Source organism: Triturus cristatus, chromosome 8, assembly GCF_964204655.1.
Source record: "Triturus cristatus chromosome 8, aTriCri1.1, whole genome shotgun sequence".
In the NCBI taxonomy this organism is placed as follows: Eukaryota; Metazoa; Chordata; class Amphibia; order Caudata; family Salamandridae; genus Triturus; species Triturus cristatus.
This window is the reverse complement of record NC_140591.1, coordinates 845,094,251-845,119,253: the sequence shown is the minus strand read 5'-3', so window position 1 is coordinate 845,119,253 and position 25,003 is coordinate 845,094,251. Positions and strand designations below refer to the sequence as shown.

Below are 25,003 nucleotides of genomic sequence, written 5' to 3'. Positions count from 1 at the left end.
TCTTGTGTATCCACGACTTCTCAGTTAACAATGTTAATAAAAACATTTTTTAAAAAAAGAAAATGGACAATATATCAGCTGTAGCCTATATAAACCTAAGGGGGTTCCAAATCAGCAGAGCTATCAAACATTGCCAAAAAACTCTGGATGTTTTGCCGCAAACACAAGATTGTGTTATAACCAGAATACCTACCCGGAAAAACAAACGTCACTGCGAATTGGAACTGGACCACAGCGATCGAAAACTCAACGAAAACGCATTCAGAGCTCTCCCTCAAATCTGGGGACCTATAGAGATAGATCTGTTTGCAAGCAGATTGACCTTTCAACTAAAGAAATACTTCAGCTGGATGCCAGACCTAGGTGCTCTAGCAGTAAACGCTTTCCTCCAACCCTGGAAAGAAATTCAAGCTTATGCCTTTCTCCCCTTTGCCATGATACAGAGAGTCCTCCAGAAAGTGAGACAGGAACAATGCTCCCTAATACTAGTAACACATTTCTGGCCATCCAAGGCATGGTTCCCTACAACAATGTAGTTAGCTAGCGACATTCCCTTACTACTTCCAGCCAAGAAAGGCCTCCTATGAGACATAGATGTAAGAGAACATCCCGTAGAACAGCCAGGGACTTTGCACCTTCCTGCGTGGAAAGTGTCAGAAGATCTAACGAAATCACTGGCCTTTCGAGAAGAGCTGAAGTTCTCCTCGGAGAATCATGGCCTCCCGGCACCCACTATAGTCATAACAACATTTGGAGAAAATGGGTACGTTGGTGCCTGGAGAGGAACATGGATTCCGTGGAAGCTCCTATTGTACACGTAGTAAATTTTCTTGTAGAACAATTCGAGAAGGGTCTCAGTTACAGATCAATTAACTGCTACAGATCAGTAATTTCAGCAGGTCACGCCTTAGTCGGCGGGAAAACGGTAGGTAAAAACATAATAGTATGCAGAGTCAAGAAAAGTATCAGACTGAGGAGACCCCCTAAACATAAATACAAGACTCTGTGGGATGTTATACTAATACTGGACTTTTTCACAACTTGACCTGTTAAGAGACACCTAGACAAAAAGAGACTATCCATTAAACTTGCACCTCTCCTCTGTCTAATCTCCTGCTGTAGAGTTTCAGATGTTAAAGCTAAAGTTAAAGAGGTTAGTAGTAGAGTTTATGATATGTTTGGAGTAAAATTTGAGATGATTAATTTTTTATTTATTTACTTATTTGTATTTATTTATTTGCAGAATTTGATATAGCACTGGCAAGACCCGGAGGTATCAGAGCGCTTTACATGAGGATCAGCGAGTTACATGTTACAAAATTACATCAGTTACACAGAGCCAAGGATAAACATAGGAGAAAAACAGTGATAACAGAATGACATGAGTTATTAGCGCATGGCATAGCCAGGACACACGTCTAATGGGGAATGGAAGGTAGAGGGGGAAAGGTAAAAAAGGGGAAAGGCATGAAGAAAGTGTCAGGCACACTGGCAAGGGGAAAGAACTTCAGGGGGACAAAGCAGTCAAGTGAGAGAAAGACAAACCGGCTGGGGACCAACGATCCAAAACGATCCGAGTATAGGTGAAAGTAAATGAAGAGAGGGGTGTGGGAGACCTAAAGCGGCGGGGGGAGGGTAGACTAGAGGAAATAGTCATTCAGGGAAATGAGGCGTAGTCCAGCAGCAATGAGGATCGGATGAAACCGCCAAGATGGAGGACCCACGGGAGCCAATAGCATAATCACAAAATGGCAGGATATACAAACATCAATCTACACAACCATAATAGTAGCTGACTCCATGGTTCCATGGAGGGCTGGAAAGTGGAGGCAGCCAAAGGATCATGGAGGGAGGAGGCATGGGAGGGGGGAAAAAAACACAACAGGGAGATGATGAAGTACTATGTCAAATGTCCGGCTGGGTAGGTGACGGCCGAGGGGGTGAACCAGAGCCAAACTCCTCTATAGCTGCCTAAACAGCTCCACCGGGCTTCGGCCATGTTACTCAGGCTCCGCGGTAAGTACAGCATTTAAGCTTTCCACCCGGGGGGCATCATCATAGTTCCATCAGTAGCATCAGTCCCGGTGTTACTGGGAAGCGCCGCCCGCCTCACCCTCCAGCTCGCTCCTAGAAGAACTAAAACTATGTCAGATACAATTTTCTACCCAAGGTTCGATACTTGCAAAAAACAGTGTGTTGTAGATTGCATGAACAAATATGAGTATAGAATGAGCAAACATCGCACGAATGGTGGGAATCAATTGCTTATATCCTTTGTGAAACCATTTAAAGCCATAACTCCAGCCTCAATAGCGAGATGGGTTAAATGTGCAATGCAGTTAGCTGATATTGATCTCAAGAAATTCCAAGTATATTTCATTAGAGGGGCTATGGCAAGTAAGTCCTTCTGGATAGGTGTAATGCAAACACCTTTGCAAACCACTATTGTAAACCAATTGAACATATGTTAGATGTGGTGTTAATGTGGTAGCATAATGGTAGACTCCGGTCTTGTAATGAAATTTCAATTCTCCTAATACATGACAAGAGAATCTGGATTTCATTAAAGACACGGAGGCAAACATTATCCCACCCTTTCCCTTCTCATGGGTGGACAATAAGTTAAGGAGCAACAGATACTTTAATACAACCTTTATTGAACGTATTGTTGAAAATCTTATACAACGTTTATGGTAATGACATACATTTCATGTAACATGCCTCTATCGATGTCTCAAGTTACCCACTTACATATCTACAGAAGACTTATACTTTTTCTTATTTCAGATAACTCAACATAAATAATTCACCTTTCGGAAAAAAGATGCTCAGAAAGGATTAACGAGTGACACCTTCGTTCAATATTTGTCGTTCATCTCCGCTTGAAATACAAAAAAAACAAAAAGAGGGAAGAAGAAGAAAAGTTAAGGAACGTTGTTTAAAGCATTCTTACACTATTACACCGCAGACTATTCTATGCTCATGGCTAATATACATGAAAAAGATTCTGTTCTAGAACTGTTTTACTTTATGATGTATTGCTTTTTCGAGAGTTAGCTTTAAAAGAAATATGCATAATGTTTGCCTCCGTATCTTTAATAAAATCCAGATTCTCTTGTCATGTTATTAGGAAAATGTCAATTTCAATGCGGGGGTGCTTCCTTTGAGATCTCTTTACAGTTTCCAATAACATGCTCCGCACTCGTCTTATCTCGACTTTTTCTAGCCTTTTTCTCCATCTTTTTATTTAATTAATTATTTAAGAGTTTTATATAGCACTAGCCAGACCCGAAGGTATCGGAGCGCTTTACAGCATGATCACTCGCAAGATACATTAAGATATTAGTATGTACAGTGACTCATATATTAGTATGTACAGTGACTCATGACGCATCGCGTAAAGTCGTCTTAGAGCGCACAGTGTCACTCGTAGAGTATGTTATCACAGTAGTATGTACAAAGACCTATCGCGCTTCGCGTAATGTCGTCATAGAAAGCACACTGTCTCGTGATCAGATTACACCAGGGAGGGTGGGGATGTAGGAAATAGTCATGAGGAGAGGGCGGTCGAGGTCTTAATGTCAAAGTGTCAGTGTGCTGCTGTGGGCAGGCTCTGGCGGTTAGGATGTCGCTATCCATTCGGGAGAGATCGGTTGAGGAGGAGGTCTTTAAGCTGCCTTTTGAATTTTAAGTAGGAGGGGTTAGTCCTGATGTGGACTGCTATGGAGTTCCAGATTTTGGCCGCATTTCCTGTGAAGGATCAAGATGCCATTTCTTGTTTGCGAGTTCTCGGAGGGATAAGGAGCAGGGTGTTGGTGCTCCTTAGGCTGCTTGTCTGACCGGCCTTCTGGAGTTTAGAGGCCAGGTATGTGGGTTTCCCTGTGTGCAGCACTTTGTGCGTGAGGCAGGCAGTTCTGAAGTTGGCCCGCATTTCGATTGGGAGCCATTTTAGCTCTTTGAGTGCAGGGGAGATGTGTTCATATTTCTTTACACCGGTTACCATTCTGGCTGCTGCATTCAGAGTTGATCTAAGGGGGGGCTAGGTGAGATTTTGCTGATCCTGTGAGGGTTTCAATTCTGTAGTCCAGTCTGGACAACACCAGGGATTGAGTAGCTTGTTTGAGGTCGTTCGGAGGGATGAAGGGTTTTATTTTGTTAAGTAGTTTGAGGTTGAGGAAGGCGTTCTTTGCGGTGTTTTATTGTGTTTGCTCATGTCTAATTTAGGGTCCAGAGTAATTCCCAGCGATTTTGCAGTGTTGGCAGGGTGGGGTTGTAGTTGAGCGTATCAATAGCTTTTAGCCATTCTGTGATTTGGGGGTTCTTCTCATTGTTGGAGATGAGGAGGATTTCCGTCTTGTCTTGATTAAGTTTTAAGTGGTTGCATGATAGCCAGTGTTGGACTTCTCTTAGAGCGCCGTTCAGTCTCTGAATGTCTTCATAGGAGGAGGTTGCCAGATAGATCTGGGTATCGTCTGCATAGAGGTGGAAGGCAATGTTTTTTTTTTTTTAGTATGGTGGTAAGGGGTTCCATATCGATGTTGAAAAGTTGTGGGGAGAGTACTGATCCTTGGGGGACACCCCTGCTAACGGGGAGTAGGTCCGACGAGAAGTTTTTGATTTTTATACATTGGGTGCGGTTCTGTAGAAACGAGGTGAAACACTGTAATACCACCTCTTCTGCTCCAGCCCTTTCTTGAAGAAGGTTGCCGATAGGTCCAGGCGTATGAGTAGGCAGCATTGGCCTGTATCCAGAGATTTCTGCATATCATCAATTACATTTAGGATCTGTGCTTCAACCTTTTCTGAAGCTCGATTGATGGGGGTCTAGGAGGCTGGTGCTGTCCAGGTGTTGAGTAAGTTGGAGGAGAACACATCTTGCCAGGATTTTCGCTAGGAGAGGGATGTTGGAGACGGGTCTGAAGTTATTCAGATTGTTTGTGTCAGACCACAGTTTTTTCAGTAGAGGTGTGACTTGGCCGTTTTTGAGACAATCCGGCATGACTCCAGTACTCAAGGAGCTATTTATGATCTTGGTCCAGTGCGAGGCTAGGGAGAGTTTGAGCTTTTTGGCCTGTTGGGCAGGTATGGGATCCAAGATGTGTGCTGAGGGTTTAGTGGTGGAAATCATGACCTCTGCTTCGGAGATGGGATTGAAACATTTCCATAGGTTTGGGGGGTATTTGGGTGTTGTATCTTCCATCCCTGGGGGCGATTTACTGTCTGGGGGACCACTTTGTATGTCCAAGGAGAGTTCAATCTTGGTGATTTTATCATTGAAGAAATTGGCAAAGTTATCACACAGGTCTTTGGAGGCCACGACTTGTGTCGGAGGGGGCTTGGAAATGTGTTGCCTGATGAGATTGAAGAGTTCTTTAGGTCTGTTTTTAGCATTGCCAAGGGCATTACAAAAGATGTAAGCTTTTTCGTTCTTTATGTGTTTTTTGTATTTCCCTCGTGCTGATTTGAGTCTAGCTCGTAGGATTGTTGTCGGGTTGTTTCGCCAGAGTCTTTCTGCCGCTCTTAGTTCTCTTCTTTCGGAGTTTATGTCTGTGTTGAACCACGATCTAGATGGTATGTTCCTGACTCTTTTTAGTTTCAGGGGGCTATTTGGTCCATAATGGAAGTCATAGTAGTGTTGTAGTGGGAGGTGAGTTCTCTTGTTGTGAGCCCACCAGTGTGGTTGGGGAGGAGGGAGCTTACCCTTTCCTCCAGGTCTGCAAGGGGAATCTGACTTAGATTTCTCGCCCAGCGGGGGGTTCCGTCGTGAGGGGCTGGCATTGGATCGTTTGGTTCATGTGGAACAGAAGGCTATGATGATCAGACCAGTCAACAAGCAGGGTGTGGTCGATGGAGACTATATCTGCTTGAGCGATAATGGCATCGAGGATTGAGCCTCTGTTGTGGGTTTTCTCTGTGCAGTGTTGGGTGAGATTATTGTTGCTTAGGAGATCGCTTAAGGTTTTGATTAGCGCGTTGTTTTTCTCTTTCCAGTGTAGATTGAGGTCGCCTAGAATAACGTTGTTTGAGTCGCGGAGTGAGCATTGATTTATCAAGTCAGAGAGGTGTTCTCCGAAAGAGGAGGTGTTTTTCTGGTGGGTGGTATAGGAGATGGCAGAGTAATGTTGTGTTGTCCCTCATCTTAATGGTGGTAGTAAGACATTCAATAGAGTAAAATTTGAGGTCGTCAGTTTCCGTCACGGAGATGTTGTTCTTATGTATGATTGCTATACCCCCACCTCGCTGGTTATTTCTATCTTTGTGGATGATTGCGAAGGCCGGGGACACAAGCATGTCCATAATTGGGGGAGGGAGCTCGTGTAGCCATGTTTCAGTGATGAACGTGATGTCTATGTCGTGGGTAATGATGGTCTCTGCCAGGTAAGTTGCATGTTTGGTGGCTGACCTGCAGTTAATCAGCATGCAGTTGGTAATGGATCCCTCATTTTTGAGATTCTTCTTTAAAGGGGCCCTAGGGATATTAGTGAGGAAGGCTGGGGGTCTTGTGGATCTGGGGGGGGAGCGGTCTTTTCCAAATCCAGTGATAACCTGGATCTTGGAGCTAGAGGTGACAGTAGTGGATGTGTCATACGAGGAGGCAAGATCTCTCACTTCACTTGTGGACATTGCGGCTCTCGTTCTTTTGGGTCTCTCTTTCTGGTTCGGTAGGGGGATTGTGACCCAGCTGAGCCATTGGGTCTTGTGCGGCCTTGAGTGATTGGTGTTGGTGAATGAGGGTGTCGGATGTGAGTGTTGGATGGACTTTCAGGGTGCGGTGAGGTTCAGTAGGATTTCTGAGAGGCCCAGTATTACCGTTTCTAGCTGGCTTTACAGCAGGGCAAGTTGTTGGGTCGTCTCTCCGGGGGAGGTGGTGGAGAGGTCCCGGGAGGACGTTGCGGTTCTTGTTCTTTTGGGTCTCTGTGTCTGGTTCCCAATGGGGGTTGTGGTCGAGCTAAGCCGTTGAGTCTTGGGAGGCCTTGCGTGATTGGTATCGGTAACTGTGGGTGTCAGGTATGGGTGTAAGCTGGGCTCTTGGATCTGGCTTTTGGTGTTGTAGTTGCCCAATTCAACCCTGAGGGTCATTCTGGATATGGGGTATGGAAGATCTTGGCCTGGTTCAAGCTGCCCTCTCTTGTGTGTCAGTGGAGGGAAAGATGTAGTAGTCAATAACTGCAGGCTAGGTTGACTTTCATGGCAAAGGTCTTGAGATTGCTTTGTGCGAGCTGTTGGAGGGGCAGTCTATCAGGGGATAGGGAGTTGGTCGGGCGGGAGCTGTGTAAATGCATGGGGGCATTGCAGAGCAGGGGGAAGAGGGAGTCAAAAGCTTCAAGATTGTCATTATTGGCTTAGATCAAGACTGTCCCGTGGGTTTAGACAGTCACAGAGGTGTTGCCGCTGCGTTTAGGGTGATTTGGGAGTGTGATCATTAGTTTGCAGCTGTAGGGGGTGTTAGTTGTTTTTAATATGTACAGATGTGTTTTCAGGATGGTGTTTCAATTAACAGGTCTCACGGTATGGAAAATGAGGTACATTTTTAAGTGGCCTTTAGAGGAGCAGTGGTATATTTCCACGAATAGAGTTTCTGTGTGCTGTCTAATCAGTCTGTGTTTGAGGTTTCTTTTTGTTTTTGGTGTGAGGTTGGGGGGAAATAATGGAGAAGGAGTTCGGCCCATGTGGTTTCAGTTCTTTAGGTGTGGAGGGACGGAGGGGGATGAGGTGGTAGGTGACATTTTATTTTGGTTTGGGAGGGTGAGGGTTACCCGCAGCTGTGTTCAGTCTATTTGACTGAAAGGGTACGATTAGAAGGGGTTAGTGGTTAGTAACTCTCTCCGTGTCTAAGTAAGATTTAGGGAATGGTTTAATGCTCTTTCATACCGTATGTGCTTAGCTTTAGTGGTGTTGACTTTTGTGGCTAGCTGTTCTTAGCGGCCGTAGACCTTCATCTTGTGGCAGACAGTGGTTTATGTTGGCCGAAACATGGATGTTTATGGGCCGACAGCCACCGTCTTGGGGACAGACATTAGGATTGGGTGAGGTGGGGAGAAGTGTCTCCAGTTCCTGTGGACTCATTTCAAGGCTTTCGGTCGAGTTCCAGGGATCCGGTGAAAAGCGGACATTGGAGGCCGTAGAACGAGTAATTGGAAATACTTGGTGAGGAAGATTGGTGCGAACCATGCCGCCATTTTGGGGCCAGGCCTCAACGTGGCATGCCCTGTGATTCTCTTTGTTGGGGCGTCGTGACTGTGAGGCTTTTGTTTAATATCCAGGGGCTTTTATTTAGTTAAGGGCGTGATTCTCATTGTTGGGGCATCGTGACTGTGAGGCTTTCTCAGTTCTCAGGGGCTTTAATCAGTTTCAGGGATCCATCTATTTGTATCCTTTCATAGTTGTTAACTTTGCAGGTTATGTACTAAAAACTATGATTAGTGGTGCTCCTATTATTCACTGGGGTAAAAAATCTGAGTCCATAGAAACAGTTGTTTTCCACTGACAATAGGTGACATTTCCTAACAATCATCAGAGTCAGAATGAAACAATTTAATGGTGTTCTAGTGTTAGAAGAGATTTAAGAAGACAGAGCAGGAGAAACAGTAAGACAGAGGTAGGTGAAAGTAATCTGCTCTTTCAGCTGCTTAAGCAGAAACATAAGAACAAACATAACAATCCTCAACCTCCATGAGCTTTACATACCTGGACAACACTTGATAATGCACATTATAGCTCTATAGACCCTCATGCTGTGGGAGATGTGTCATCTTACCCTTGGGCAAAGGAGATTTGGCTACAGGGGCAAGAGGGACATTTTTCGTAACTTGAGATTTTTCACCCTCTAGCAAATAAACATCCACAGCCATCCAAACAAAGAAACTGAAGAGGCAACTGGCAAAGTTACAACTATAATTTTGCAGTGAGACTGTACCATGTTCAACTTAAATCAGATCAAGTACATTTCTAAAGATGTAGTCCTCTCGTTATTAACCTATTTTCTCTACCTTATCTCAAAATCTATCAGGATTATTATTCTGTATCAGCTGGAAGCCTAAGGAGCTATCACCCTTTGACCCTTACCCTAGCTCTCTGTTTGTCCTTTTGACATTTTGTCAGTTGCATGCTGGATCTTTGTCAGCATAAGTACATTTAATCTCTAGGAAGCTCATCTGGGTCCATCAAGCAGTCCCATGAGTGAAACTTGATTTTGGCGAGGTATATCCAGTCTGGTCCTGAGTACTTTTGAATTACCTTTCTTTCCCTTATATCTCACTTAATATTGGTTGACTCCAAATTAAGGCTGTGAACGTCAATCTGGTCTAATTGTTACTGATCTTCTAGCTCACTATCCTCTGGTCTCATCTTAGGTATTAACAGTCGCTTTCTAGGAGTAATTGTTCTTGGACAACCTTCCTTCAAAGTGCTCTGGATTTCAGGTTGTGATGGGGTTGATTCACTCCCTGAGTTGGATTCTCACAGTTCAGCTTCAGATTCTGCTCCTCTGGAATGTTGTTACTGTAGATTAGTCTCAGACTTCAATGAATTCTCACTGTCCCTGTGTATGTGTATTCTCATTCCAGTTGTCGGTATCATTGTGGTTGCTAAAATGACAGCATCCACATCGCTCTCTGGTATTGCAGACTGTTCATTTGATGGCAATGACAAATCTCCAGTCTGATCCTCCTCGTCTTGATCCAAAGCCTCAGACACCTCAAACCTAGAGCTACTCGAGGAATTTGCAGATGTTGGTTTTGCTTCTTCCCCTTCCCACCTGGCCATTTTGGTGTCGGAGGCATGTATCTAAATTGTCAGACCAGCATACTTGACAGCAGTTGTTGTAACCAGGATCACCTGGTAGGGTACACACCAGTGCTCGTCTTGGCAAGACATGTAGACATGTTTCTTGATGTGGGTCCAGTCACCTAGGTTCAAGTCATGCCCTGGCAAATCTTGTACAGCTGGAGCTGCGATGTTCACTTGATGGGAAATAGAATGCCCAACTTCAGAAAATCCTTTTCAGTCCTTAAGGGTCATGTCATTTGTGATATTCACAAGAACTGGTTCCAGGACAGAGGGTATGCACTTACATCTACCCATCAGCACTTCATGCGGTGATAATTGTCAGGGCCCCACAAGTCTTACCTGGTATACTTGCGGAGTGATCTTGCAGAGACGTTGTGAAAAACCTCCACCATACCCTACCTTTCCCTAGTAAGGGATAGTATACAAACCGGGGCAAGGATAGGTTTGGGGGAAGAAATCCTAAAATGAAGAGTGGGGATATACTCGTCAACACCCAATGAGACTCTCCTAACGATGTAGAGATGTAGAGATGCTCTCTGAGGGTCACCAGCTGGAAGGAGATAACCATAAGTATTAATATCTACTCTACCTACCCAAGGAGCACACGTACAACAAACATACTGACACCAAGGTATTGTCAATGTATATAGTCACATGGAAGACGTAAGGGAGCAGAAGAGAATGCCTTCAGGGATGCAGCATGGTAACCACACTTCCTGCATGTGTTGAACTATATCAAAAGGGGAGAGCTCCTGCGCTTCCAATTGGAGAAACAATATGAGACTGCGCTCCAGCACGTCTCGTGGGGACACAAAGTATGAGAGATCCTGTGCTTCAATGGGGCAAGAATGCGAGACTGCGCTCCAGCGCGTCTCATGGGGCAACAAAGCAAGAAAGCGCTCCTGCGTTTCAAATGGGGCAGCAATACGAGACCACGCTCCAGCGCGTCTCGTGGGGCCAAAAAGTAAGAGAGCGCTCCTGCGCCTTAAATGGGGGCAACAATACGAGACCGCACACCAGCACGTCTCGTGAGGCAACAAAGCAAGAAAGCGCTCCTGCGCCTCAAATGGAGCAGCAATACGAGACTGCGCTCCAGCGTGTCTCGTGGGGCCAAAAATTAAGAGAGCGCTCCTGCGCTTTAAATGGGGGCAACAATACGAGACAGCGCTCCAGCGCATCTTGTGGGGCAAGAAAGTAAGAGAGCGCTCCTGCGCTTTAAATGAGGGCAACAATGCGAGACCGTGCTCCAGCACGTCTTGGGCATACAACAATGTCAGCGACAGAAGCGCTCCAGCGCTTCTGTGAACAGGCAACCAGGAGTGAGATGTCAAGCTAGGAAGTCCTGGTACATCAGAAAAGCGAGTCACAGACTTCACGGGCTCCACTCCAAACAGTACTTGAAGCACTTCCGGGCTGAGATCCGCGGGCTTAAATGCGGTCTCACCCGGTAGTGAAGGCTGCAGTATTTGATTACTTCTGGAGCAAGGAGGCCAAAGCGTGATGTGTTCTGCCTTCAGTGAGAGGATCATCCGCAAAACATGGACCGGATCCGTTCAAACATACAACATGCATTCAGGGCGGAGGGCAGAACATGACAATAATCCAGTTCTTTTACATGGGGTACTCCGGACTCTCATGAGCATTAAAGGAAAGGCGTCAGATTATTTAAGAGACGTAGATTCACAAGCTTTAACTAATTTAGCTTTAATAGTTCCATTTAGTCTTCCTAGAATTCCTGATGCTTCTGATCGGTAGCTATAGTGAAACCTATGGTCAATTCCTAGAGCTGTACATATCAACTGCATGTTGTTGCTCTTAAAGTGTGTCCCTTGACTCGATTCGAGATGAACTGGCCTCCCAAATTGCAGTATTAATCCCCACAACAATAGTTTGCCTAGTATCACACCTCCTGGTGGGATAAGCCTCAACCCATTGTTAAAACAAACAAACAAAGATAAGGATGTACCTCAGCTGACTGCATTGTAACATTTCTACAAAGTCAATCTGAAGGCAAATAAATGGAGCATCAGACTTCCTAATGTGACCCATAGTCCCCCCACCTCTCTTCCACACAGTCTGCTTCTGACAGATCATACATCTTAGGCACAAATCTTTGGCCGTCATTCAGAACCGTGTATTAAAACAGTGAAAACGGAAGGTAGACACTATTCCGTCCCTAGACACGTGAGTTCGAGCATGCATTTGCCTCACCATCACTGGTAGTAGGGAGTCAGGGAGAACTGGATTCCCTTCATTTGAAATCCAAATATCACTGGCATCCTTTGTGCATCCCATTCTTTCCCACTTGACCTCTTCTACCTCAGAGGCAGCATGTTGCAATTCCCTCAACTCATTAAACGTATTTACAGTATTTAATAGCATAATCACAGTCCTCCTTCTGTTTTACCTGGTTCATCTTAGTGAAAGGTGAAAGGTACTCCACTCAAGAGCCCAGTATTGGGCAACTTCATCCGCATAGCAGTTGTCTCTGGTGACAAAACCATTGCCGCTCTTGTGTGCAGCACACTTCCCCACTGCAATCTCTCTTGGCAATTGGAGACCACATAACAGATTTGAAAAATACACCTCATTGCAGATTGGAGTACCAGCTGAAGTAAAAAATTCCAGTTGCGACCATAACTGACTGAATTCATTCACAACTCCAAATCCATACTAGCTATCAGTGTAAATGATAGCCTGTGAGCCTTCTGAAGTACAAGGCTCTGGTAAGGGCTATAAATTTAGCAACAGGTACAGAAGTTACATGGCACACGTAAGAAACATTGACTATCCCACTGTTGTATATATATGAATTACATTGTAAGTGTAGCGTGACCTTCACGAGAGGTTCATTCACGCTCGTGGAGATCACGTGGTCTGTGTTGTTTCAAGTATGAGGGTTGGAAGTGTGAACGTTAGAATCGTTGGGGCATTATTAATGTTATGAGCTAGGAGAGTAATGACTGGGAATAAACCTCGTTGCTCCTACAATCAAGTTGTCCTGTGTTACTTATGCTTTTGAGTGGATAACAGGATACTTCTCTACACTGGCGACGAGCGGGCACGAACCGGGCCAATTTCTGCAGGATTTGGAGATTTAAAAGTTATATCGGGAAAAAAAAGAAGGAGGAACCTGTATGTCTACTCATCGTGATGTGATATGATCAAAGTAATAAGGGTGGAAACGGAATAAGTTCAGACGGCAATTTTGATTTGGTGAATCTTGACGGATTACAAATAAAGAAATTAGTGGATTTAACGTTTTTTTTTACTAAAAAAAAATGCAAAGTTCATATGGTCAGAAAACATGACTCAGGCATTTGAGAATCTGAAAAAGTTCATAGTAAACGCACCCTGTTTGAAACCTTTTGTTCCGGGGGAAAAGTGCATAGTCATGGTAGATGCAAGTAATTTGGGAATAGGAGGTGTTTTGATACAAAAGGACAATTGTAATGAATGGATTGTAGCCTACGCATCTAGAGCATTAAGAGATGCAGAAAAAAACTATTCTGTGATTGAGAGAGAGCTTCTTGCTTGTGTATGGGGTGCAGAACATTTTAGATGTTTTCTGTGGGGGACCGAGTTTATTATCAAAACTGACCATAAGCCCCTTGTGTTTTTAATGTCTCCTGGAGGTGGTAGATCAATGTCAGCATGATTAGCAAGATTATCCTCATTCACAGTGTTGGTCAGATCCTAAGAGGGTAATAGAAGTGTTTAACAGTGCTGTACGTAGAGAGGGAGGAAGTGTCTGGAATTTGAATAGGATTTAATTGTTTAATGGTGTTTCTCATTCAGCTAAAAGTGTTGGGATAAGCCGACATGTAATTGAAGATCACAATGAACAACAACCGCATTGTTCAAATTGGGGTGGTGAATCGAGGGGAAAACGTGAACATCGTTACCCAGGAAGATTCAAGGATTATGCCATGTGTTAGTTAGAAAAGAAAAAGAAAAACAAAAGGGGAAAGATGTGTTGTATATATATGAATTACATTGTAAGTGTAGCGTGACCTTCACGAGCGGTTCATTCACGCTCGTGGAGATCACGCGGTCTGTGTTGTTTCAAGTATGAGGGTTGGAAGTGTGAACGTTAGAATCGTTGGGGGATTATTAATGTTATGAGCTAGGAGAGTGATGACTGGGAATAAACCTCGTTGCTCCTACAATCAAGTTGTCCTGTGTTACTTATGCTTTTGAGTGGATAACAGGATACTTCTCTACACCCACCTCAAGTATATACAGCATGAGCAGCTCTCAAAACACCATATCAGTCCCTCACACACAACTCATCCACAAAAACAGTATGGTCAGATTCAGTAAGGGGGAAATCCAGTATATCAGGCCTTGGTTTTGTGCACAACTCAGTAACACTAAATGCAGTCATGGTCAAAGTCATTCTTATCAACTCCCTCTGTGGTTGGTACTAAGGCAGCTGTATTTAGTGTGTTACATGTCCAGATGAAAACATTCTCAGCTACCAAAATGATTCTCTCATAGTGGGTCAGGCAGCTATTAGTCAAATGCTGAGCTCTGGTACGAGTTATGAGGATCTTGATACGGTGTGGCACCATCACAATCAAAGGATAGCCCATCATGATCCCCTCAGTTTATTGTATGCTAAGGCTAAGTGCAACAACTGCTTTGAGACAATCAGGCAATGCTGAGGCCACCAGATCAAGAGTATCTGAATAAAATCTGATGCTTTGTGTTTCAATGGGCTTTTGTTAGTACGGACAATGTACACCTATCTCTTTCATGACAAAAGAGCGCAAAATCTTTTGTAAGCTCTGGCATTCCAGGAGCAGGTGCACTGCAGGTGTCTGACTCCTAATTGTTTGATTGATCACGTTTCCTCCTTGGTAAGGAATTATAGCCATGCTTCCTGTGCTTGGTGCTGACTCTCATGGCAAACTTGGGACAGGTTGTTTCTGAGCTAAATGAATGGAAGCCTGGACTGGGGGGGAGGAAAGATGCTTCACAAGGGTATAGTATGAATCCCGACTGATGAACGAGTCTGGGTTAAGGATGGTATAACTTGGAGGTGTGTAGGACTCCACTGAGGATCCTGCAGACACTGTATTCTCAGGTAGTACTGATGCAGCAGCAAATGTCGCACCTGCAGTTGTTAGTTTATATGGCCTGAGTATTAGATATACATTATTGTTGGAGTTAAGCTGGGTGGGGGTACAGATATATATAGGGGGAAAATAGATGCAGTGAATATAGGGTGGTTGAGGATTTACTTAGTAACGCGGTCATAATGGCAGGTGTGACATTGAGGATGGCTGTGGGGGAGGTTACTGCATTCAGTGAACACTTGACAAGGTTGCAGTACAATGTATGCACTGATGTAGTGTTGTTTAGGGTGTGTTGTTAATCGCTTAGTTTAAAAGAGCTTAGTTATTTTTATAATATCGATTGTATTGAAATATGATTTAATCATTGTATGTATTTGTGTAAAAACATTGTAGTGCTCTATTATGGAAAACTAATATAGGTTTCATTTTGATTTTAAATCTCAACAGCTACCCCAAAGGGCGATTAAAGGCCCGAAATGCATTGGAACATTTTGATAACTATAGCTGCTAAACATAAATTGAGTGACCCACGTGATGCGATAATAGGCCTGGATTGGCATAACTGCTTCATTTGAAAAATTGGGACTATGGACAGCCTTATCGTGAACAGTAAAGAAAAGTCTGGTCAATTGTGGTAATCATGGAATTAACATGGAATTTGAAACATGAGAAGTTTGTAAGCATTTTTGATTCAAGCTGTGCGATTGGAAATGCAGCACAACGGTGCTGCAATTGTTTTTGAATTCAATATACGTGCTTTGAGGCAAGGCACAGTTCCAGTCTGCAGGCAAGCAGGAATAAAATGAAAAACATTGAGAAAATTGATAAATATGGTGTGCATCTGCTACCTCACAGTGCACCTGCAGTTGAGGCATTGTATGGAGGTGGTCTAACAGTGAGAAGATCTTCTATGAGAACATCGCCCTCCTTGCTTTCTGTAACTGTTTCTTTCTCAAGGTTTTTCTTTTCCTTTTCTACTGTTTCAATGATCTCCTCCCTACACCTTCTCTGCCTATCCTTGTCCTACTCCTTTTTCCATAAATGAGCCTTAATACAGATTTCAAATTAAAATGTTTTTCTCTTCTTCTCACTCATCATTTGTTACCAAAGATTTAGCTCCTTATATGGTGTGTCTCTGATTTGGGGTTTTAGATCATAAATTCTTCTCCTCAAATACCACTCAGGGGAAACCAAAGCTTCCCATCTTTAGATCTATATTCGTGCCATTGGTTATGCAAATGCACATTTGTAACCCTGTCTTCGCTGCCATTTCCCTATCTGGGGTGCTTTTGGAAGGAAACTTCTCTTTCTTATTTGCATCCTTCTTTCTTTTAGACAATGCATTCCCCAATATACCAACAATCACAGGCAGTCCTAATTCAAACTTTCACTGTTCTCGCACTGACAATCATTCTAATCCATCCACTAATCACAGCGCGTCTCTGTTGAAGGTCATCCTTTTACAGCTCGCTTTATTCATTCACCAGTCAATTTTATTTATTTTATTTATTACAGAGTTTTATATAGCACGAACCTGTCCCGAATCGGGTATCAGAGCGCTTTACATATCACCAGTTGCATTACATAATGACACATACATTTTTGTTAGGTACGGGGAGATTAAGTGATTTGCCCAGAATCACAGGATGTCCCTGCACAGCACTGTACTGAGCAACACTCCAATCACTCTTAAGTCTCTTTTTAATCTTTACTTCATTTACCTTCTTCAACCACAAAAGCTTTTAAAGAACAAGAATTCTGCCTACTCTTCTACTATGTGAGCTTTTGACCTGAAAAAGTCACTACTAAGTGTGTCCACTCCTTGTGCACTAAGGAACGAATCACCACTGAGCTCTGTTAATACACTTGCAGAAGAAAGTTAAGGTTCTAATTTGCTGTATCTGATAGGGCCTCGGAGTACACCTCTCCTATCAGGCAAGTTTACCAATTCTATATTCAACTTGAGGTACCTTTTCTTAAAAGTTAAAAAACATAATCAAAACCAAAATAATTATAATTCGAACAAATCCACTAATCAAATCCACATGATATTTGTCATCAGTTGTCATCCACTGCAACCCTTTTCTCTACACTTACTACAACTCCTAGCATACACTGCACCTCTTACTTCATTTCCTCAGTTCGCATGAAAACCCTATTGATACTCATGTCGTTGTTCTTCTGTTAGCCACTTTCCTCTACGGAACCAAGACTGAATTTGGATTGGTCAATTTAAATGTCCCGGCCAGCCGTCTGGACAATGAAGGTACCATGCTTGGTTCTACAGCGAATCAATTGTAGATTATAGGTCGGCTCCCATTGGAACCATCCTCTGTTACCAGAACTGCTGGCATGAAAAACTATGACAATTATCAACTCACAGGACGCTCCAACATGTATGACCGAGAGCGGTGTAGTACAGATATGGACTTTGGTGCTCTCTGACTGGATCGCCTCTTTAATTAGGAAAATATTCTCATAAGAACGACAGACAAGAGTTCTCTTTTCAATGCTTTATATAAGTATTCATTGGCAAAATACAGAAAAGGTGCCATGAACAAATGTAGCAGCAAAGTGTAGAAATTATAAGTACAAAGAACTCAATACCGTTCTAATTGAAATCTGGCATATATTCACTTTCTGAGATAGGTTATAGGGAGTCTCTTTTACTAGCAAAATTCACACTCTTACATAGGACTTTAGACAAAGTGGTTCTGAGATATGATGGTAATAAATGATTCTGAATGGTTTTGACCAATAGGGAGCATCTTAAAAGAAACATTTTACTATTAAATACATTTGAAAATTCTCTTAACATAATGGTACATTAGAATTCACCAATTCTCACAGTTTGAGCTGTACAATTGATTTGATACATTGTTAGCATAGCTTGGGATGGTAAGAACCATCCTTGATTCAGCGCACTGAGGAAATTTCTCTGAGAACATTTTCTGCTTATTCAAGTAAAAGTACACAAGTTTTGGCTAGAAACAGAATCAACAACAGTCATCATGTGATATCCTGTGACGCTGGGGCAAGATGGAGGACTATATAAACACAAGCTAATGTTAGCATTAGCTCAAATTGCACTGCTCTTTTTATTAACAGAAAATCAACGCTCTCAGAAGTGTAACAGCCTGCCTAGGCTGAGGGGTTGCTGGTGGAACAGATGGTTTTGACTGTGCCGGATGAGGTTCTGATGAGGTTGCAACCTCTGGAGTGTGCTCTGAGGCAGAAGACATGGTTTGACAATGGCCTTTGACTGCGTTCATCGGGCTAAGTTGTGGCAATCCCTAATTAATCTGCAAATGGATCCATCCCTAGTTTACTTGTTGGTCTCCTTGCATACGGACACTAAGGCTCCAGTCAGGTTTAGGAGCAAAGGAGAAGTCACTGATGAATTTAGTATTCATTGGGGGTTTGCCAGCGTGCATTTTAGCCCCACTTTTTATCTTGTACATTAACGATTTTAGTAGGGAGCTTAGGAAGTACATCCCAGTGCCTGTGGTGAATGGTGCCCCCTGCCAGCATTATTGACTTGGTGTTAATTGCCCGTACCACCAAAGCCTTGCATCATCTAGTGCACTCCTTTGTTAATTGTATGGCGAAGCTGGATTTATTAGATAATTTTACTCAGTCTTTTATAATGACCTGTGCCCCAAGGCACATGCAACCCTTAACTATAACGGTGGGTAAGGAAATGTTATTAAGCACTAGCTTCTTTTCTTACCTGGGGGTCACTTTCAGCTCGTCTGGGACATGGTCTGTGCACATCGCACAAAATAGGACCAAGTTCTCCATGGCTGTTGGTTCTGATAAGTCTTCTGTCACCCAAGGGAGAAAGGGTCCTCACACCCCTCATGCAAATATATTCGGCACAATGTGTTTCTATAACAATGTATGGAGCAGGCATATGGGGTCTGGGGGACTCAACTACCCTCCAAAGGAAGGAAAATCAATTCTGTTGGAGAGCATTGTCACCCCCTTGGCAACCTCTAGATTTATTTATCACAGTGAACTAGGATTAGAATTTCCGAGCGATTTTATTCACAGCCAGTCAATTCTATTGCGGCTATCTATCTGGAGCTCAAAAGGAGCAAAATGAACAAGAGAGATAATTTTAGACTGTTTGACATGTGATAATGGTCTTTTGATCAACCAGATCGCATACATCACAAAAATCTATGGAAGCTATTGGATGGCTGAAATGTTTTTAGACAGAATACCCTGGGCATCCCCTGTCAGAAAGCAAGTGCAAGTCTTGCTGCTAGAGGAGCCAAGTAAGAGAGGATGAGGGCTGAAAGACAAAAATCAAGTGTTAGCCATTATTCATATCTTAATCCAGGTGCCATTTCTACCAACTATCTGCACAATACTAATAGGAGCTGGGAAAGGCTTTTATTGTTCAGCTTCTGAGCTGGCATAGTGAAATGTTTTCTTTGTTTTCCAGCTGTACACCAACCCCAGCTTGACTTTAGGGAATGCCCATGCATTCATTTGCACAAACAATCTATGGTACACTTTCTCTTCTTTTGTGAATATTTTATCATGTATACCAAAAGATTCCTCATACCATTTTTGAGGCTTAGGAATCCAAGGCTTTGTATGCAAGCATATAATTTTTTTACTGGCATTACCAGATGATGAAATGTGTGGACAAGTAACTCTGTTTCTTAAAGCTGCAGTCCGATCCAGGAGGTCGATATTTTTAGATTAATTTTAGTAGATAGATAAATTAGTATTCTATGCCTGCTCCATACATTGTCTTAATCTTGGTTTTGCTCATCCCAGCCTGTTTTTATTCAGATTGTTAGTCATTAATATCCCAAACCTGGTGATTTTATGTATTTTATTTGCATGTTTTAAATAATTTGTATGTATTCTATTGTTATTTTGCACATGTCTTTTATGGTTGTTCACAGCAGAATAAAGAGAATTCTGATTTGACATGGTAAACGCTGGTGAAACTTCCGTGGATGGAGACCTTGAGTCTTCAGAGTCTCTAGACTCCTCTCTTTTCTAATTTGTCTAAAGATATGTGATGAGATGAATCTCTCAACATTGATTGTCTCCTTAGCGTCAAGAAACCCTTTGATGTTGACAAGATTGTCATCGTCATCAGCCTGCCCCTCCTCGAAGTCAGATCAGCTCTCAAAGGCAAGAAAGTGGTGACAGAGACCACAATGCACATCAAATGGGCCAGTTTTCTTATCCTTATGTGGAATCTCTCTCTGAATCTCCCTCATGAGGTCCTTGGAGACAGTGGAAGGAATAAAGCTAGAAGAAACTCACTCTTTACTTCCTACATGTCTTCTTTGTGCTTCGTCATGACCATGCAGTTCTTCAGGGGCGGTAGGGCTCTGGGGCTGCACCCCTCTGAAATTCTTACACATTTGCCCCATATGTTATTAAATAGATTTATTTATTTAAAGACACAATGGTATTTCTAAACAAATCGAGGTATTTCAATCTGGGTTGTCAATCCCAGGAAGCCTGCCCCGCCTACCTCTGAAGCAGAAGATAGAATCCAGGAAGTAAATCACCTTTCTGCACTGTGATGCATGACACAGAAATTACCTTTCTAAAATCCTTCATTGCCATTGTAGTCTACTGTGGTATCCACTGTGGGCCAGTGATGCAGTCAGCGTCATGGTTTTGGCCAACCGTCTGTCATTCACAGGCATAGATCCACCACTTTCCCCATTCGTCACACACTAGGATTGGATGCAGGCATGTGTAACTTGGTGCCTTGTGCTTGGTAATGGTAAGTCTCATAATTCTAATCATGTTTCATACATATTTTGCTGTGACCCCTGGTCAGGCTAACCTCCTCCACTGTGACACCCCAGGCCCTTGCTGTAGGTCGCTGTCCCCTTTAGAAGTGGGGCTGCTGTATTTGTTCCACTGCAAAATTGATCCAAAAGACAAGCTGGGCATTTGTTTCCTCGCAAATTTGATCCAAATATCTGATTCAAGTGCTAAGGGAGAAATTAGCGCTTATAGTAAGGACAATTATCTGCAGTATGGTGTTAAAGCTGGCCCTATCTTTATGCCCTTAACATTAATTTCAAAAACATGGATTGATTTACAAATGATGGTAAACATGTGAAGGTTAATGCATATCAGCGATTTAGTTCCTCTCTTATTTCATGTTTTACCTAATCTTCCATTCCCCAAGAGCTGTAGCTATTTCATCATGTTGTGTTTCTGTATTTTTTTGTGCATCTTGTTACTCTTGAATAGTGCATTCTTTGAATCGTGCCGGGTGTTTATTAGGGGATTTGATTGAGAGCTCTGGCACTGAGGCTGAAGACAAAGTAAAGTGCCTACCAGTTTGCAGAGCAGACAGACAATGATCATGTATCACAGTTGCAATTAAAATTCTGTGTAAATGTGTGTGGCGGAGATGCACAGATGTCAAAATATTTACGAAGGGAAAGCAAGAGGAAATAAAGTGTTTGAATATGAGTGAGTGCAGTTTATGTTTGGGGTAGTGAAGTGAGGGAGATGCGAGGAAGTGCATTTGGTAGAGAGTGAAAAGAGGGTGCGAAAGAGGAAAGAGAGGTGGTTGAAAATGTGCAGATGGACGAGTTGTGCAGAGAAAACGGGCATGTGTATCTAACATAAAGCATACATAACTGAAGGCCAATACCTCTTCCACAGGCATCAATAATATTTAATTTACAGACTCACAATTTCAGAATGAAAGCATTTCCGATGTTAATTATTTATAACAAATCATTGTTACACATTTATCTTAAACAGCTAACAACCATTCACCAAGCCAATCATACCGACAGGTTTTAGGTGTATGTCAGTTGTTGTGTTATATATGTGGATGCAACAACATCTCAGAGAGAAACTACGAGGTGGCACACATGGGAATCACAGAAATGTATTTTACATGTTCTTTTTTAGAGAGCCCTTAATTTTTCCATCGCACTTACAAACCTTTCTGCACATATTTCAATATGAGTGATTGCAGCCAGCAGCTCTGGGTGCTTCCCAAAGCCTGGTTAAAGCATTTTCTTCTAAAGCTGATGCCGCATTCACTGCAAGACACTGGGCAAGCATACTCTTTAAAGGGCTGACGTTATTGCACTGTACAATTTGCACATTACAGTAAATATTGAACATATTATTGAAATAAGATGTGAGGCACTTTTTGATTTGTTCAATATTTCAAGACTATACGTTCCCACTGATTTTAAAACCTTGCTTTCTTACTAAATTCACTTGCTTTAAAATGCACCATTTGCCAATATTTTTTAAGCTTATTCCTGAGTGGAGGACCCACCCTGGACCCCACGTTTATCCATTTAGCGTGCGTGCTTTGCTTGCTACATAAAAGCCATATCCAACTTTTATACTACACCACTTTCACATGTCACCATCCGCCACTGATGGAGACCTTTAAGTCTTATCTACGCTCAGTCCTTCAAAGTACTTCACAACATTTTGCATTATGCTCAGGGTAAGGACAATATGTGGACAGGAATCACATAATAAAGACAGCATAACATGAGGGTCCATGTGGACTTTTTTTATTCCACAGTTAGGACATTTCACAAAATGAGATGGCATTTTGTGAAATAAAAAATATTTTTTCTGACACAAAACAGAAGAAAAACTTCTAGTATTTGAAAGATATCCAGCGAATGTGTTTAGGTCAGGAAAGGAAGACAAACCCAAACAAGCATTTGCAATGCAAATCGGTCTCGCATTTGTGAGAATTAGAGGTATTGGCATTGCTCAATGTCTTTTACCTACCAAAGGAGTGAAAGAGGAAAGAAAATGGAAACAGAAGGGGTGCTAGAGAAAGGAGGAAAATGAAATGGAGATGGAACGAATCTGAGGAAAGGGGGTGACAAAAATAGAGGGGAAAATGGAAACGGCACAATAAAGAAAGAATAATTTTTTTAAAATTTTAAAATGCAAAAATGGCCATAAATTAACAAATGAAATAAAGCAGGAAATAGAGAAAAACAAATATAAACAGGAGAAGAAAATAATTTATGAAAGCAGAGCGAAACTGAAAAAAGCAAGATGAATGAAATGGAACAGAAAGGCGTGGAATGCCAATCCATGTTTCTAACTTCTATGAAATCCCACCTAACAGATCAACAAAACATTTAATTTCTTAAGCTTTTGCAAGCTGTAGGGAAAGCAGCCAATGCACAAAATCAGCATAATAGAAAATCGATTGAAACTTAAAGGCTCATTATGTATCCAGTTCCCCCTCCCTTTGGTCATTTACTGCAGGACGCTGCACTGTGTGTGTAACGATTCAGTGTACACTGAAAGAGACGGAATACATACAGTAGAAAAGAGCTCCGTGGTTGCTAAGTCACTGCACTGTGGAAGAGAAAAATCCCATGCTTCAGTACAACAGCACTGCCAGTGGTGAGCTATTACATAGCACCAAAGACGGACTATATGATGCGATTAAAAACTCTGTGTGTGTGTGTCTAACTATATGGTGCAAGCAACAGACTACAAGTGGCAGTGCACAGCTAGGTGTAGGGATTCATTGTACAGTGCCAGAGACAGTGGTGCGCCTGTGTATGGTGAGAGAGGCAGACCATGTGCTTCAGTACATAGCATTGTATGAGTCTATTCTATGCCCCCATTCGGGAGATAACCCACATGCAGCACTGCAAAACATTGTGTGGTGATGAATGTACTCTGCCAGATCCAGTCCGCACACTATAGAACACACCAGTGTGAACGGTCAGTAGTTTACACTGCACTTGGTCCAGTATACTTATTTCACCTGTGTCAGGCAGTTAATTATATGTAAAACTTTAAAATATTAACCTTATGAATGTTAAGTATTGCTGCAGAGGAATTGCCATTTAGTATCTCTGAATAATCTACATTGACCTGGGTTTAGGTAGGACGGGTTAGATACAAAAACTGGGAACTATTGGGGTAAATTTCTGCAAAGCAGTTAAAAATGTTATGGAGGCCTATACTGAGATGTCAGGGAAATTGAGCAATGGAACTCTGTAACTTTGGCAAGGGAAGGGGAGCAACAGACGGGGTGGCAGGGTGTAGTTTTCTTGATGGGTGTGACCACCCTAAAGTTGTATTGTTCTTTTGCTTGTTCGTAAACCTTAATTAAAAAAATAGAAACCTAAACACAAAAAGTTCCAGCCTCACTTTGGGGCAAAGTGTGAATTCTGAGAAAGTCCATTTAGAACTTCGTGGCCACGTCCTTGTACACCCAGGAACAGCTTTAGAGTGTCCTGATAAACAATTATTCACGAACTAGGGAGGAATAATAAAACAAAACAGCGTTATATAAAAGATAAAATGCTGGTTTAATAGTCTGCTGTGGAGTAGTGTGCTTATCTGCACCCATATGATTCAATACTTTATGGCGGTGCTGCTGGTAATGGAGCCGCGTGCTTCCAGTCAACAGCATTATAGCACCTTAATTGCTCAGTTAGTGAAGAATGTTTTTGTCTGTGGGTGCTCAGAGCATGCCCATGCCTGGATTTTGTGTGGCTCTTTTATGCCACCGATCAGCAATGTGCCTTAGCACCCGGCCTTGCAGGTCTTCCCCATTTCGCTCCTGTAACGTTTAATTTATAAACAAAGCACATCAAAACCTAAGGGGTTTAGAAGAGAAATGATTATGATTTTTTAAAAGCATTTGAGTCTTGAGTTTATTGATAACAGTCAAGCAGACGCCTCACTTGCTTGCTGAGGGAGATACCCAATATTGTACAGTTGATATTTGCAGCGATCACGTACAGCAGAATCACGGCCTGTGGTTGGTTTTTCAACATTTTACCTTTTTAAGTATTAACATGAAGGAACATGAAGGAAACAATATTAAAAAACGTTCTAAATGATACCTTTAAACAAGCTCTGAAGTAGACAGCCGTCCGATTCAGGCCCAAAGGGAATTGGCACTGAATCGGAATTCCAAGTAATGAGGATATTAACGGCACATTTGTGAAAGGGGAGTGCACATAGACGAACACCATTGCTGAAAGGTTTACAATGTCATGTGACACGGGGTCGCCCAATGGAAGAGCAAGTATGTTATGTGACGAGAGGTGAGGTGACTCCCACAGAAGTAATGAAGGGAGGACCATCAACATTTTACCTTTTTGCGGATTTTT

The 25,003-nt window shown here is 42.6% G+C and overlaps 1 long non-coding RNA gene across 3 annotated transcripts in view; it reads right to left on the bottom strand.

The window, feature by feature from the left end:
• Positions 1-24,801, bottom strand: part of LOC146805161 (uncharacterized) — a 245,637-nt gene extending 220,836 nt beyond the window's left edge. For 2 of the 3 annotated variants that reach the window (XR_014967794.1, XR_014967795.1), the window contains exon 1: positions 24,734-24,801. This is a non-coding gene — a long non-coding RNA (uncharacterized LOC146805161). The remainder of the gene's footprint in view (positions 1-24,733) is intronic. The other variant, XR_014967796.1, reaches the window with a different exon arrangement.
• Positions 24,802-25,003: the final 202 nt, after the last annotated feature.